Source organism: Conger conger, chromosome 3, assembly GCF_963514075.1.
Source record: "Conger conger chromosome 3, fConCon1.1, whole genome shotgun sequence".
Taxonomy (NCBI): Eukaryota; Metazoa; Chordata; class Actinopteri; order Anguilliformes; family Congridae; genus Conger; species Conger conger.
In genome coordinates this window covers 51276524-51292778 of record NC_083762.1, presented here as the reverse complement: position 1 = coordinate 51292778, position 16255 = coordinate 51276524, and positions in this window count along the sequence as shown.

Sequence of the window (16255 nt, the reverse complement as noted above, 5' to 3'; positions counted from 1 at the left end):
CCCGCAATCAAGCAAAACAAAGCTTTTGCATTTCGCGATTTGGGGGGATTCCTCACACTGCTTGGTATTATTGTAGGCTACATCATACATTATTTCACAATATAGGCATATAGCTGCATTATGGGTTCTATCTGCAATCAAGCAAGAATCCACACAAAGCCAAAGAAACAACAACTACTGAAGATAAATAGGCCAAAGATCAATAAAACCACTATGAAGCAGTGTTGAGATGTTACTAGGATGTCATTTTGGGTGGGCATTTAGATTATTTGGGTGGGCAAGAAAAATGTTACTTCTCCTATATAGCATTTTATGATGCCCATTTGTATGAGCTAGAGAGGTAAACTTGTGAGCAAATTTTTGGTTTGGATCTTAGGCTACAATAGAATAGAATGCACATGGTCAGGGAGCAGTGTCTTTATGTTGAATATTTTTATGATGAGGAATACTAGAGGCATGGAATACTTTGTTGTAGCAACGTATGCACACTGCCCCTCACCCCAGATATCACTGAAGCACTATCATAACACTAAGACATTCAATTGGAAGCATTATATCCCAGATCAGAGAGATGAGAGAGAATTTGGTTGCACTGGAAAATATAAGAGGCCAATTCCCCAATCCGATTTGCTTTTGCCCTGCTATCTGCAAGTTTACTATGCATCAAGACACCAACAAGTCCCTGGTAGTCTAGTGGTTAGGATCCGGCGCTCTCACCACCCAGGTTCTATTCCCGGTGTGTTAGGGTGACTGTCTTTGTCGGCTGAACTATCACATTTCTGTGGCTCCGGAATGTTGCTTAAGAGGGTAAATAATCACACCTAATTGAGACGCATTAACAGTTTGTTAAAACAGCAGGATTTCAAGTTCCATTTTCCAGGTTTTACTCAGGTTTTTCCAGTTACCCAGGTAACTCAATACACTTCCTTTGTGATACAGGCCGCAGGTCAGTTGTCTTTGTATGTTTCAGGGAACTAATTTCTCATTCACCATTTGGCCATGGGAAACTTCAAAGGGCCAGCTCACAGTGGGCTGCAGATAAGGAGCAGGTGTGCGTCTGTCTCAATGGGGGTGGCCAAGCAAACTTTCTGCTGGCACCTCTCATACTATTAAGATTCCAGATCTTAGAAATGATTAATTCACCTTCAGCCACTATTTTAGGGATTCTAGATCAGCCCATACCAGAATAGAGTGGAAGCCAGAGTGCCACTGCAGTCTTCATAACTTGATTTAATTACTGGCTGATCAAGTCTCTCCACATAATCTAAAAAAACCTCATTAATAGCCATAGCTGTCACTCCCAAAAGTAGTTCTTAATATTTAACGTCACCATAATGCTCACTATGAGAGGGTTAATTTCTCCTAAAACATGAAAAAGAGATGTGTTGTAAGCAATATATTGTGTAAGATTTCTGGCATGAAACTGGCATGTCACGCCCCTGCTTCACCCAGATAAAATAGGGTCTTTCTTTAGTTTTACTTTTGAGTTGGAAGTTGAAAGGTCCTGTACCTTGGTCTAGCATTTAACATTTCATCCCTGGTCATTTTGGAATATTTCTGTTTTCAGGTTTTTGAGCATTGACTTTGGCTTCCTTGAGACTGATTTTGTGAGGAAACAATCTGTCGTGCGGTATTTTCTTTCATTCATTTCTCTTGAGACTGTTCCTTGTCCATGTCTGTCTTGTCAACTTCATTGTTTTCAGGTAGTTAAACCCATCTCTAGATTTGACGTGGATCTGTGTTACTTGATAATTGTCTTAATTTTACTTTGCTTGTGAGTTATACATCTTGATAAAGGTTGATCCAACAGGTTGCTCTCCCAATCAAATTATTTAACAATTGAATTCATAATCTGTGATAATAATTAATAAATGAAATCAAATAAATAGATTTTACATGTTGGATAAGTGAATGGTTTTAACAGCTGATGTGCTTGTGTTTGGTGCCAAATGTTAAACTAGGATGTTGATTGTGAAAATAGCTGGATTTGGAAATTAACCATATTTCACCTTAACTTCACTTCCCTAGGCTCCACCAAGATTTGAACTGGGATCACAGGATTCAAAGTCCAGAGTGCTGACCATTACACCATGGAACCACACATCCCCCCAAAAAAATGCTACGGTGAAACTTGGATTGTGTTTAACAGTGTTCTGAGCTACAAATCTCCAGGCACAGAGTTAACCTCACCTACCACCTAATGGCCTGCGACCACTACACTTCTTTTCTGGAAGAAAAGTGCTGGCAGATTATTGGGAAACGCTGGGATGGTGTACCTGAAAAAAACACTTCGGTGTGCTGAGAAAAAAATTGGTGTGCGTGACAACATCGCATCTACACATTCTAACGTATACTGTCCGTCTGTTGTGGAAGATATTGTTCGTTATTCTTTGTTTGTTTACTTATTTTTTTATTTATCGTTTTCAGCTTATGTGCTCACACAAGTTTGCCTTCCTCTCTTTGTTGTGGTAGTTTTGATATGACAAGTAGTATAGCTCTGCATACTCTGACACCGCTAAAACAGTATTTGTATTTTAAACAATAAGGACGTTAAGCATCGACGGCTATGGGGGTTGCTACGGTGACCGGAAATGGATTTCGGAACTTTTGCACCTGCGTGAATTTTACATGCTATGTCAGGTTAGTTTTCTTGTTTTTATTAATATTTTGATTAATATCCGTTTCCGAATATGTAGTGATACAATACGTGTAATGAATTTTGAGCATTTTGTCAAAGACAAATACATTTTAATACATTTCTACATAGCTATGTCATCTGCAACAACTGCTTTAACGTTACCGTCAAACAAGCGACCACAGTAAGTTAACCATTTAACTTCTATTACTACCTCTGTTAGACTCTGTCGATGTAGCCTAAGGTTACTTAGTGAATTCCTGACACTAGAGACCCATCACCTGTGACCAAAACTGTATTGTAAGTCATGACATCATTTTTAGCTGTGGCGCTATGTTCTTAGCTAGCTTGCGCTAATTGGCTCACGCTGCTATGAATGTTACAAAGTTACAAATTGGCTAACATTCAAACGTTAATGTTGTAGATCCTGATGGAGTGGACAGAAAAGCACAATATGCTTCTTTGTTCTTGTATTGGAGCCCTTCAAGTTTAAGAAAGGAAGCATGGAAAATGGTAAGGTGTAGACTGATATAGCAGAGTCTCTGAACAGCTGCTGAGAACTTCAGTTCAAAGTAAATGAGAGATTTGTCAGGGAGAGGCTTGCCTTACTGTAGACCAAATTAAAATCAAGGAACAGTGCAGTCGAAAGAACTTGTGGAACATCAGAAACCCCGAAGGAGCTTGATGAGCTTATATATGAAGTAATAGAAAAAGAGAATGCAGCTCCAGAAAATGGCGACAAACAGGTCCAAAGCAGAGGAGGCTAGGAAGATGGCAATGGAGAGGGTGGGACAGACAAATAGAAGGCAGGGAGAAGATGAGGAGTGTCAGCCTAAAAGGAAAAAGAGAAGTGGAAACGAGATCCTGGAGTACTTGAGCAGAGGATTCACAGAATCACCCAAAATAACCTTTTTCGTTATTTTGGGGCACACAGGCATAGAAACTTAATCGCCTTGATAACGTATGTGTAATGTTCCTGAGTCTTGTCTGTTTGTTTAGTGTTTTTTCTTGTTATTTACATTACATTACATAACATTACATTAATGGCATTTGGCAGATGCTCTTATCCAGAGCGACGTACAACAAAGTGCAAAGTGTATACCCATAACCAGGGATAAGTCCACTGAAAGACCCTAGAGGTAAGTACAATTTCAACTGCTACTTGCACAACAAAGATAAGATGATTTTTATTTTATTTTATTATTATTATTTTTTAATTGCAATACCGCAACACGCAAATGTATGAACAAATCGCTTGCCTACCTGCACAACAAAGATAAGGACCAGGGCCTATTTGATCATCAGATGATTTTTATTTTATTTTATTATTATTATTTCTTAATCGTAATACCGCAACACGCAAATGTATGAACAAACCGCTTGCCTAGCCAAACTAAACATCCTAATACACAAGTAAACATCACAGAAAGACAACAATTAAGGTTTACAGGGAGGTAGGGAGGGACAGTGAGAGGTGCAGCTTGAAGAGGTGCGTCTTCAGTTTGCGCTTGAAGATGGCAAGGGATTCTACTGTTCTTACCTCCACGGGAAGTTCTTTCCACCACCGTAGAGCCAGAACAGACAGTAGTCGTGAGTGGGAGGTAGAAGTTTGGAGAGGGGGAGGTGCCAAGCGGCCTGTGGAGGCTGAACGAAGAGGTCTACCAGGGGAGTAGGGTCTGATGATTTTTTGGAGGTAAGCATAAACTGCTTGGAAGGCTAGCACCAATGTTTTGAATTTGATGCAAGCCATGACAGGCAGCCAGTGGAGGGAAGTAAGCAGGGGGGTGTGAGTATTTGGGAAGGTTGAAGACCAGACGAGCTGCTGCATTCTGGATAAGTTGGAGGGGTCTGATGGCGGACGCTGGGAGGCCAGCCAAGAGGGAGTTGCAGTAGTCCAGGCAGGACAAAACCATCGCTTGAACCAGGAGCTGGGTCGAGTAGGTGGTGAGAAAGGGGCGGATTCTGCATGACGGGGTCACCGCCGTAATGTTCTCGGAGAGGGACAGTCTGCTGTCCATCACTACACCGAGGTTCCTTGCACAGGCTGATGGTGTCAGTCAGGTATCCCCTAGGGAAATGGAGAGATCTAGATGGGGAGAGGTAATAGCAGGAATTAATATCATTTCAGTCTTACTTGGGTTGAGCTTTAGATGGTGGTTGTCCATCCAGCACTGGATGTCTGAGTCAAGCAGAGATACAGGCTAAAACCTGTGTATCAGATGGTGGAACTGAGATGAAGAGTTGAGTATCATCCACATCGCAGTGGTAGGATAGACCATGTGCAGTGATAACAGGGCCAAGGGAACGAGTGTAAAGAGAGAAAAGAAGCGGGCCTAGGACTGAGCCCTGGGGAACTCCTGTGGCAAGGGGCCGAGGTGTCGATACTGTACCAGCCCAGGGAACCTGGAAGGAGTGACAAGAGAGGTAGGACTCCAGTTCAGGGCTGTGCCACAGATCCCTGTTGCTGACAGGGAGGACAGGAGGATGGAGTGATCGACAGTGTCAAAGGCAGCAGAGAGATCTAGAAGAATGAGGACAGAGGAGAGGGAGGCTGCTCGTGCAGCATGGAGTGATTCATTGACGGAGAGGAGCACGGTCTCTTCGAGTGGCCAGATCTGAAGCCAGATTGATGGGGGTCTAGCAGGTTGTTCTTGGAAAAGAAAGAAGAAAGTTGACTAGAAGCAGCTCGTTCTATTCTTTCAGATAGAAGCGATACCGGGCGGTAGTTCTGGATGATGGAGGGATCCACGGTCGGCTTTTTTAGCAGCGGGGTGATGTGGGCCCTCTTGGAGAGTGGATTTATTATTCATATCTGGTTTATTGTCTGCTATTACAGTCCATAGCATCTCTCATCCCCTGTGATGTCTGTGTCTGAATGTTTTCTGAGCTCAAGTCACTCCCCTGTCTGCGTGCTGCACTATTTGGGTGGTTTCGGGGATTTATTGGTTTCAACGATTCCTTCCCAGTCTCGTATGCCTTACTTCCCACTTTCTCGCTAGTTAATGTTGTATAGCACTATACTTACTAATAACTACTAATATAGATATTGTACAGTACTAATTATATGAACACATTTACTGTCTGTCTAACTAATTCGCCTTTCACTAAGCCACACCCTAGAATGCAGACAGGCCAATCACAGCGCAGCCAAGAACAAGCTCCGACAGGGGTCCGACACTTTCATGACAGCGCTCCATTGACTCTAGTGCAGGCGTCTCAGATTTTCGTATTTTTTGACACTCGTTTTTGTGGACTATAAAATAGTTATGGTTAAACGTTGTGCCTGGGGCACTTGTAACACTGATACTCGTTTCCCAGAGAGGTTGGAGGGGGGTGTGCGTGTTTTCCCCTTCCCCAAACCAAAATCAAACCCTGACAAGTGTCGCCTGTGGATAAAACTTTGTGGACGTCCTCACTCTCAGCTGAACCCCTCAAGGATCGACAGGCACACTTTTCTGTGTTCTAAGGTAAGTTTTGCCTTTAACCCTACAGTAAAGTTACACTATTCGGTATTCCGTTATTTCAGGCTATAAATTGGGTTCACTAACCTAAAATATTAAGAATCAAAGGTGCTAGCAAGTAGCTAGCAAGCAAGCTTAGCGATATCTTAACTATCACGTAAACACAGTCTGGATGACAAGACTAGCAGCTAGATGTTGACTTTGTTATTCATGATCCATCCAAACACCTAACGTTAATATGATACAGACAAGCTATTGTGGCGTTTTCTAGGTGACTACCTTCACTGTGTTGCCACAGTCCAACAATATTTTCCCTTGCTATTTCAGCACTTTGTCAATGGGGAACCAAGTCCCGACTACCCAAATCCACTTTCTGCTGTTCCTGGTGGTAGAGGAAGTGCAGTCAAATGTCGAAGACTTCCAACTAAAAGGTAAAAGTTATGTAAGAGAATAACAACTAAATTATAGAAAAACATTAAAGCCACAACACAACATCAGAGTAACATCAAACACTTTAATTGATATCACACATGTATTTGCAGAGGCATCTCCACAGTATCAGGCTTATTAGTGGAGGACACTGCAACGGAGGAGAGGTCCATGGTCATTGAAACAGGTATGACTTGGTTAATGTGACTGTAAGGACTCACTGCACATTGTTGGTAGAAAGTACTAAAAAAAGTGAAAAAATGAATTTGCTCCAGGTTATAGTCACCATCGCATTTAACGAAAAGGTCACACCATGGCATCCCAGTTATCCCCAACTGTCCCATGATCTGAAAACAATATTTGTGTGTACGCTGGAGCCTGTAGATGTCATCACTAAGCTTTTGAATGTACTGGCAATTGGTGTAGGTGGTTTGCATCTGGCACTTAATTTCCAGAAGTCCATAGGTTTTGTCCTTGCCGCTCTGAACTCTTCTGTCAGGGGATGTACCTAAATGGGGGCGTCAGGGTTAACAACAAATCCACACATTTGGACTTTGCTGCCAGTGATGGCTGAATACTGGGCTGCAGCAGCTGGCTCAAGCTCCAGGCCTCTCCTCATAGCTTTAGTCAGGATGTTCCTCTGCATAATGGTGGCAAAGCTGTTCAAAGTCTGCTCTCCTAGAGAATATTCTCTTGAAAGAGGTTGAAGTAAGGCGAGTAGAGCGGACATGATGCCAGATGTTGTTGCTGCTTTGCTGTCTGATCTCTTTCTCAAGCGCCTCTGCCTCAGACTTGGAGACCATCATGGTATTGAACCTTTCCATCTGCACTTTAGTGAGGACAGTAGTGAAAGTGCCTGGCTGGGGTGGCAAAGGGAATGCTGGGAGGTCATCAGTGGAGTTTGATTGGGAGGATATTTGCCAAGTGTTGTCCATTAGTGGGAGCTATTTACATTTAATTTTTTACATTATGTTTTCATCCTGTTTTAAAAACACTGCCTACTTTTAATCTTTTCATCATTATGTTTCTGCACAGAGGACCAGGTTCACACAGAGGACCAAGATCGCACCGAGGACCAAGATGAAGTGAAAAGACTTAAGAGGCAATTCGCCGAAAAAGAAAATGCCTTGCTGAGGGAAAAGACACAAAGTTATCAAGCACCTTACCCACACCACACCCACACCCACACCCACTCAAGCACCTTACCCACTCACACCAGAGACTATATGTAACTGCAGTGAGTCTGAGTACTTTAAGTACTGCACATGCTTTAGTTATGATGAGTTTAATAAACTGTGTGCATTTTTCAGGTTACCAAGTACTGCAACGGATCCACAAACACTTATCCCTGTGACATACCACAAAGTAGATCAGCAGATCAACCTCATGCCTTTACGACAACAGTTCCTACTCACACTTATGAAGCTGAGGCAAAACTTTGATCTGAAAGAGCTTGCCTTCAAATTTCAAATTGCAGCGCAAAGCGTTAGCACTTTATTCAATTCATGGATTGATTTCATGTATGGCAGGCTAGGCAACCTGTCTATCTGGCCACACAGGGACAGCATAACAGAAAACATGCCTGACAACTACAGAGCAGAGTTCCCCAACAACTTTTGCCATTCTTGATTGTACAGAGATTAAGACAGAAAAGACAACATCACTGTTACTTCAAAGTCAGACTTACTCCAACTACAAATCTACCAATACACTTAAGTGTCTGATTGCCTGTGATCCTCGCGGCTCCATTATCTTTGTATCACTTTTCACTCGATCAATCTCTGACCAAGAGATATTTAGACAATGTGGAATCAAGGTTGTACTGAAAGGTCTGCTTCAGTGTGGCTACCTTAAGGCAGGCGATGGGCTCATGGTGGGTAACGGTTTCTTATAGAGAAGGATGTGAAGGAGCTTGGCCTTAATTTGAACATTCCTCCCTTTGCCAAATCAAATAGTCAAATGCTAGTCACAGACGTTGAGATGACAAAGAAAATAGCCAAACACCGGGTACATGTAGAAAGAGCCATCGCCAAAGTGAAGAAATATAAAATAGTTTCTGGAAGGATCCCTAATGTCAGGTTCGGAAACATAAATCAGATATGGTTTGTAGTCTGTATGTTGTCCAATTTCCAGCCGAACATTATAAAGGCATAGGCTCCAGCACAATGACCACACTGCTAAGATAAGCTACTGAATTTGAATGTTTTTATTTTAAACTTTGTGGTTAATAAACCAATGAGCTATTGTGAATGAAATAAAATGTATGTAATATATGTATGTGACTGTAATAAAATGTCTCCCTGCAAATGATAAGAAATAAGTTCTAATCTTTATCAGTTTTAGATGAACTGCTTTACCTGGTAGCTCAAGCCACTTCCAAGAGGATACTTCTCCTGACCTAATACTACATCTATTGGGTGCTTGCTTGCTATTGTAGGAACCACAACTCCCACAATCCCACAGGACAATTCTGCGACGTCCACCCCGCATGACGTCTAGCTCAGTTCAGCCAATCCCGTAATGGCGGGAGCAATAAACTTTCCCGTATAAGAGCAAGACATGTTCTCGGGATCCCTTTCTTTCTCCCTTCTTCTCGACGCACCCTTTTTGGCCATTCGCTTCAGCTCATCTGCTCTGAGACTCGGACAGAGGCTGAATGCTGCACAGCGCACTACCAGGCCTACGGACACACCCAGTTACCTCGCGGTAACGTAGTGGCCTATAGCGAGTGGAAACTGGTGTACGCGGAACGCTACATCAGTTTACCCCTGCAAAGCTCACCAACGAACAACAGCAACAAACATTTCCACCCGGAAAAAGGACCAGCGACCTTCCAGAACTGAACGGACCAGACGACAACGCGCAGTCCACGGGAACATCCCAGCTCTGCGCACCTCTCCAGGACATCATTTGCATTACCATCGCCGCTTCTACAAGGACAGCACGTCTTTTGGATCCAGCATATGGACTCAGTAAGACAACAAACATTCAGGCATAGCCAGTGTTTAGTTTATTCTTGATTGTTATTGTCTTCTTCTTCTTCTTTCGTATATCGTCAGATGGCCAACTCAGTGTCATGCAGCCATGCCCTCGTCTCTGGTCCTAAGTCGAAAAGGCCAGCTTCTGAGGGTGGGCTGTATAGGGGGCAGCCGGTGATTATGTGCTCGGCAGTCTGTTCAGGCTCGCCACACTCACATGCCGCACTGTCCGATAGGCCCCACTTCTTCAGAGATGACTTGAAGCGTCCGACGCCAGAGCGCAGACGGTTCAGTGAGGTCCATAGATGGCGTGGCATGTCTTCTCCTTTTACACCGCCTCCTGGGTCCCGGATGTATCGTTGAATGCGGGAGGGCCCAGCCGTCTCCCACGTCTGTTTCCAGGATGCTGCCAGCCAGGCGTCTCTGGACAAGTCCTCAGGGATAGACTGTAGCATCTCCTGTGCTGCCTTGTTGTAGGGATGGTGAGACCTAAGCCTGCATGGTGGTGCTGGTGTGGTTGTGGCTTTGTGTAGGATGTGCCAGTCATGCTTCTGGGATTTTCTTGCCAGGGCGAGGGTAGCCGCATCCCGTCGGAGACTGGCTGGTGATTCCAGCTAGGACTGGCAGGTAGGACACAGGGGTGGGTTTCAGACAACCAGTAACTATACGGAGGGCGCTGTTGATGACAGTATCTACCTTGTTCACATGTGGACTTCTGCTCCAGGCTGGGGCACAGTATTCTGCTACGGGTAAGACCAGGGCTTGCGTGGATATGCGTAGGGTCTGGGGGGAAGCTCCCCAAGTCGAACCCGCCAGACGGCGGATGAGCGAGACCCTTGCTGTTGTCTTGGCCTTCACTTCATCCAGGTGTTGCTTGTAGGACAGTGTCCGGTCCAAGCATACGCCAAGGTACTTGGGGGCTTGCTGGAACTCCAGGCGGTTGTTGCCAACATGCACGTCCAGTTCCCTTCTTGCTTCCCGATTGTTAAGGTGGTAAGTTGCAGACACTGTCTTGCCCATGCTGAGCTGAAGGTGCCACTTCTGGAGGTAGTCTGCCAGGATGCCCATGTCTCGGTTGAGGCCATCTTCCATCGCCTTCCATGTTGGGCATCGAAGCATGATGGCCAAGTCGTCCGCATAGCCATACTTGGTAGATGTTGTATCCGGCAGGTCGTGAATGTATATATTGAACAACATTGGTGAGAGGACGGAGCCTTGCGGGACACTGTTCTTCAACTTTCTGAGCCTGCTGGTCTGGCCATCGCTGGTCTGTAGGATGAAGCTACGGTTCGATAGCATCTCCATGATGAACCTCACCATGTGCCGGTCCTGGATTGTCCTCAACAGTTTCAGATGCAGTCCACGGTGCCACACAGTGTCATAGGCGGCTGTCAGGTCCAGGAATACTACTCCAGCTTTTTCGTTATCCTGAAAGCTGTCCTCGATGTCCTGAGTGAGTAGCGTTACCTGATCCACTGTTGACCTGCCTCGGCGGAAGCCGGCTTGTTCCAGTGGGAGTTGTGGGTCCACCACTGGCTCAATGCGGCTGTGAATAAGCCTCTCCAGGATCTTATATGGGACACAGAGCAGAGAGATGGGCCTGTAGGACTTCGGGTCTTCGGCGGGTTTGTTCGGCTTTGGCAAGGCTATGACGGAAGCACGGCGCCAGGTCTTTGGGAGCTTGGACCTCCGGAAGCATGATGAGAAGAACGAGCATAGCCAGTAAGATGTTCTTTCACTTTGGTGTATGACAAACTCTGGGTGGATATTGTCTCGACCTGATGACTTGCCCGGCTTCAGTTTGTTGATTGCTGCACTTAGTTCGGATACTGTGAAGTCTCCTGAGAGGTTAGCATTGACGCTGGCTGCCCTTGAGTGAGACGATACCTCACACGAGGTCAATCGTGTGACATTACATTACATTACATTATTGGCATTTGGCAGACACTCTTATCCAGAGCGACGTACAACAAAGTGCAAACCCATAAGCAGGGATAAGTTCGCTGAAAGACCCTAGAGGGAAGTACAATTTCAATTGCTACCTGTACAACAAAGATAAGGACGAGGGCCCTTTTTTTTTTTTTTTTTTTTTTTTGAGAACAAAGAAACAAAGAAACAGAGCAAAAGTGACCAAAGTTAACTATCCAAACACTGCTTACCTAGCCAACTAAAAATACCGATACACAAAGCAAGTCACAGAGACAACAATTAAGGTTCACAGGGAGGTAGGGAGGGATGGGGAGAGGTGCTGCTTGAAGACGTTTCTTGTGACGTTTCTGTCAGCATCAGGGAAGCAACCATTTTTCAGGAGCTGGGAAGCAATGGCATCTGCTGTCACTGGACACCTGCGGGGGGTTGTTTTTCTCCCTGAGAGCAGGTTGATGGTCTGCCACGCCTTCCGGCTAGAGTGGGTGAAGTCGATAGCTTCCACTACTTCAGTCCACCTTCCCCTTCGGGTGTTGTCCAGCTTCTGCAGTAGGGTTGTTGCTGTTGCGTCCATTTCTTCCCTGGAGCTTGCCTGCTGGTGTTGGCGCAGCAGGCAGCTGCACTCCTCATCCCAGCCCGGGATGTAGTTCTTATTGTAGCCACGTGGGATGTTGTGCTTTGCTGCCCTTAGGAGGACTTCACAGTAGGCGGCGTATGCAGCATCCACATCAGCTGCTTCTGGGTCCAGGAGACCAGCAGTTCTTCTTTCCGTTTCCGCCATAAACTGCCGCCAGTTCACCTTCCTGAAGTTCAATCTCCTGACCTTTTCCAGCTACCGGCTGTACCAGTGATGGTACTTTGATGATGGATGGCCGGTGGTGTGAACGAGGGAACCTGTCCAAGACACGTCTCTCCGGTTTCAGGTCGTTACTGCGGCATACGGCAAAGGCCAGGTCTGGGTTGGTGTGAGAGTTCCAGCGTGCAGAAAATAAGCTTGGGGGCTCCTTTGGGTCGAAGAGCAGCAGTGCCTCAGCGTTAGAAGCCCACTCACTCAGCGCTTCACCATCCTGTGATGTGTGGTTGTAGCCCCATTCTGTATGTTGGCAATTGAAGTCACCTGCATAGATGGCGGGAGGAGTCACAGATGGTAGTGATGATACAGTCAGCACAGTTGGTGGGGGCTTGTATACATTCACAACAGATGTTTCTTGGATTTTGGTGACCAGCCACTCAATGTTGCAGCCGGGTGGAGATTGACTGGTGGCTGACCAGCTCAATCCTTCCCGGACAAAGGTTGCCATTCCATGCTTCTTGCTGTGGATGGATCCGGTGAGGAAGAACCCAGGCAGTTTGAGGTTGTCGTCAGAAACCCAGTGTGTCTCTTGCAGGAGAACAGCTGCCACTTTGTTGGAATCGGCGAGATGCCTGATGACTTCGAGTTTGGCGATGGTAAGGCCCTCGACGTTGAGTTGGAGCACCGAAAGACCTTGGTTTTCGACGGTGGGGGTGTCCGCCTGTCCTGAAGAGGACGTTCTCTGCCTTGGTCTTGACCTCGGCTTGTACCTTGGTCTGCCAGCTCGACGATTCTTTGGCGACATTAGTTTCATGAGTTGGTCTCGCACCATTTCTCACAGGAGAGGCCGCGTGAAGGCTGTCGTCTTCTGAATGTGTTTTTCTATTTGTCTGTGTTACCGCTTGAATGTATTTTTGTTAGCCACATATATACGTGAATTGATTCGCTGTCTTTTGCGTTTGTAATTAGAGTAAAACTACGCAAGTAGCCTCTCTTTCCCCAGCTAACACTAATACTCCCACTTTCACCTTTCCTTTGTTCAAAGGACACGCGCACACACGCACACACACACACACACACACACTACTAATTTACCCTACTAACTTCCCGTTAGTTTATCTGTTCTGTGTTTGTATGTTTGTTTAATAAATATATTTTATTAAACCCGGTGTCTGTTTTGGCGTCACATAGACATGGGAGCCGAGTTAAAGCAGTCTTTCGAGGAACTTCCAACCTTCAGGTTATCAGTGTTAGCTAGCTAGCTAATGCAATTAGCTAGTAAAGTTAATGTAACTTTACCACCAAGCCGATATAGGCTAGTTAGCTAAGCATGGAGCTAGCTAGTTATTGATACCTAAATTACCCAACAAGACACACTGATGGTTAGAATAGGACAGACCAACCAGATATGCTGTATTATGTGGTGTAAAGTATGTTACCCCAGTTATTTTGGGAAATCAGATCCAAGACCAGAAGGACAACTTAAGCCTGATGTGTAGATAGCTAGCTAGCTAGGCAAGTAAACTAGCTGTTTTAAATATATTTAGCTAATTAGAACAATAACTATTAGCAAAGATTTTAGCTAAGCTTATAAGTTAGCTCTGGCTAGCTGTGCTGGTCGATAGCTAGCCACCGCGTTAGTCCTACGTAGTTGCATAGCTAGTTGCTTTGCCTTGTCCACAAACTCTGGAATTCAAGAGTGTAATGTTACGTTAGTTGGGGTAACACATAGATATTTAGCTAACGTTAGCTTACTGCCAGCTAACTGCCATCTTGGAAGCGGTCAGAAATACCCTGTCATGACAACGGGTGCCCCATTACATAGGGGAGAGTGGGGTAAGACGATCCAGTGGGTGAGTTGACTCACCCACTGTATCTAGGCAACTATAAACATTTGTTGTCATGTGATCATACATTCAGGAAGCACACATAAAGTGGTGTTTTTTTCACAATTAACCATTTTTTGCTTGTCAAAGTAAAAATGTTACATATCAGGTATAATGACTTACGTCAAAACGAATTTGTCCAGGTCTAAACATGTATATCCTATAAATCCATGTCAATCATTTAGTTCAATATTAGCCTGGATTTCTAAGCTTGGCAGTTTTTTCCCAAAATGGTGGCTGTGGGGCTAAGTGAGCCCACTATGAGGCAGTGGAGTTAATTTAAGTCTTAAGTATAAAATGGTATTTCAATGTAGTGTTATATAACTGATTTGATATTTCCCATTTTAAACATTGTATAAAAAGCTACCATGCCTAGAAAGTACAAGAGAAAGACTGTTTGGGGATGAACACCCCTTAAGGAATTATATCCTCAAGTGTCCCCAAATCTTTCTACAGATAAACAGATAAATTTGATACAATGAAAAAGTACCTTCATATGTGTTTTATTCACATATTTCAGCACATGCCTAATGCCTAAAGTGTCCAAAAATCTCTCCAAAAAGGATTACTCATCCTAATGCTTTCTAACCAGCTTGCATCAAATTTAAAATTGAACTTTATTTTAAAAATTAGGTTAACCAGAGCCCTGTAAGCCAGTACAATTAAAGGTTTATCTATAACAAGTCCAAATCCTGAATAAACTGTACGTCGCTCTGGATAAGAGCGTCTGCCAAATGCCAGTAATGTAAGGCTATTGCTATCACCCTCCAGTAGGATTCCATATAAAGGCATCGCATATGATTTGCCAATGCATTCCTCCAGCCAAATGTATATACCCTCAATGAAGCCTGGAAGGCAACAGCTTGTTGAAATAATACATTTCATAAAAAGACATTAAATAAAAGTTGCTAGCGAAGTAATCATATGTACACATAATATATGGTTGGTGGAGCTGAAACGACTGCCTTGGAGACATCACTGTGGGAAGGAAAGTGCCAGTGTCTTTTTACCTGTTGTATAGTGCATGTTTCTTGAGAAAGTGCTTACAACAGCTATGCTATATTGCCAGGCTTCTGTCTTCCAGAGCTCTGACAATTCACTGCTTACACTGCGGAAATAAAATACACTGATCAGCCAACCACCTGCTTAAACCAGTTTTTCATGATTAAAAATGCTGTATACACTTGTCTATAAACACTTAATATTTCACTATATGATATGCGTACTTATATAAGCAGATAAGTGAATTGCATTCAAAAGTTTAATGGAAGTCTTGTAAGCTTATTAAATATCTTGGTACATACTGCTGTTCACAATGACGTCTATCTTAACAGATGCTCCAGGACCTGAATTTTTCATATATAACAAGAAATAAATATGACCTGCCATATTTAAAAATGCATGTCATCTAATCCTAAATCAGTTTCACCCTCCTTCCCCTTCCCTCCGTTGGAATTACATGGTACTGCATGTGGTGAAACTTATGTTGGATAGATCCCATTATTTTTCTTTATTATTTTTTTCATATGAAAAATTCTATAGCCGTGATAGACATGATTATGAACACCAGTATGTACCAAGATATGTAAATCACAAAAGAATGCACTATTAAGTGTTTATAGATACGTTTATACAGTTTAAAGCATTTTTAATCGTGAAAAAATGGTTTAAGCTGGTTGTTTTAATGTTATGGCTGATCGTTGTATGTTTTTGGCTTGTTGTACTTCCATTAACAGAACTTTAATATCTGCTTCGGAGAAGTTTCTCATTTCTTGACTATCTCTTTAAAAAGCCGAAATTCCACATATGGTGTTTTAGGGGTCAATTTAATCTAATCACAAATTTTGTGAACGTGCCTTTGATGTACAATTACTTGGTATTTATCAACATGCACACATGGATACGAAAAAAAGCTGTGTCTATGTGCCTTTCATGAATCTGGCGAAAAGGTCCTAGTTCTGCCCACTTGATTTATTGATATCAATGAAATTACTCCTTTTTATTACCTTTTTTTTTTTTTTTTTTTTTTTTTTCAATTTGGTAGCCAATTGTACCTCGTCTGATTCAATTGGAGGTAGTCGTATTAGATGTACCGCCCGTACCCCGTCCCTCGGCGGCCCAAATGAGAGCGACACGCCTTCTTCAAG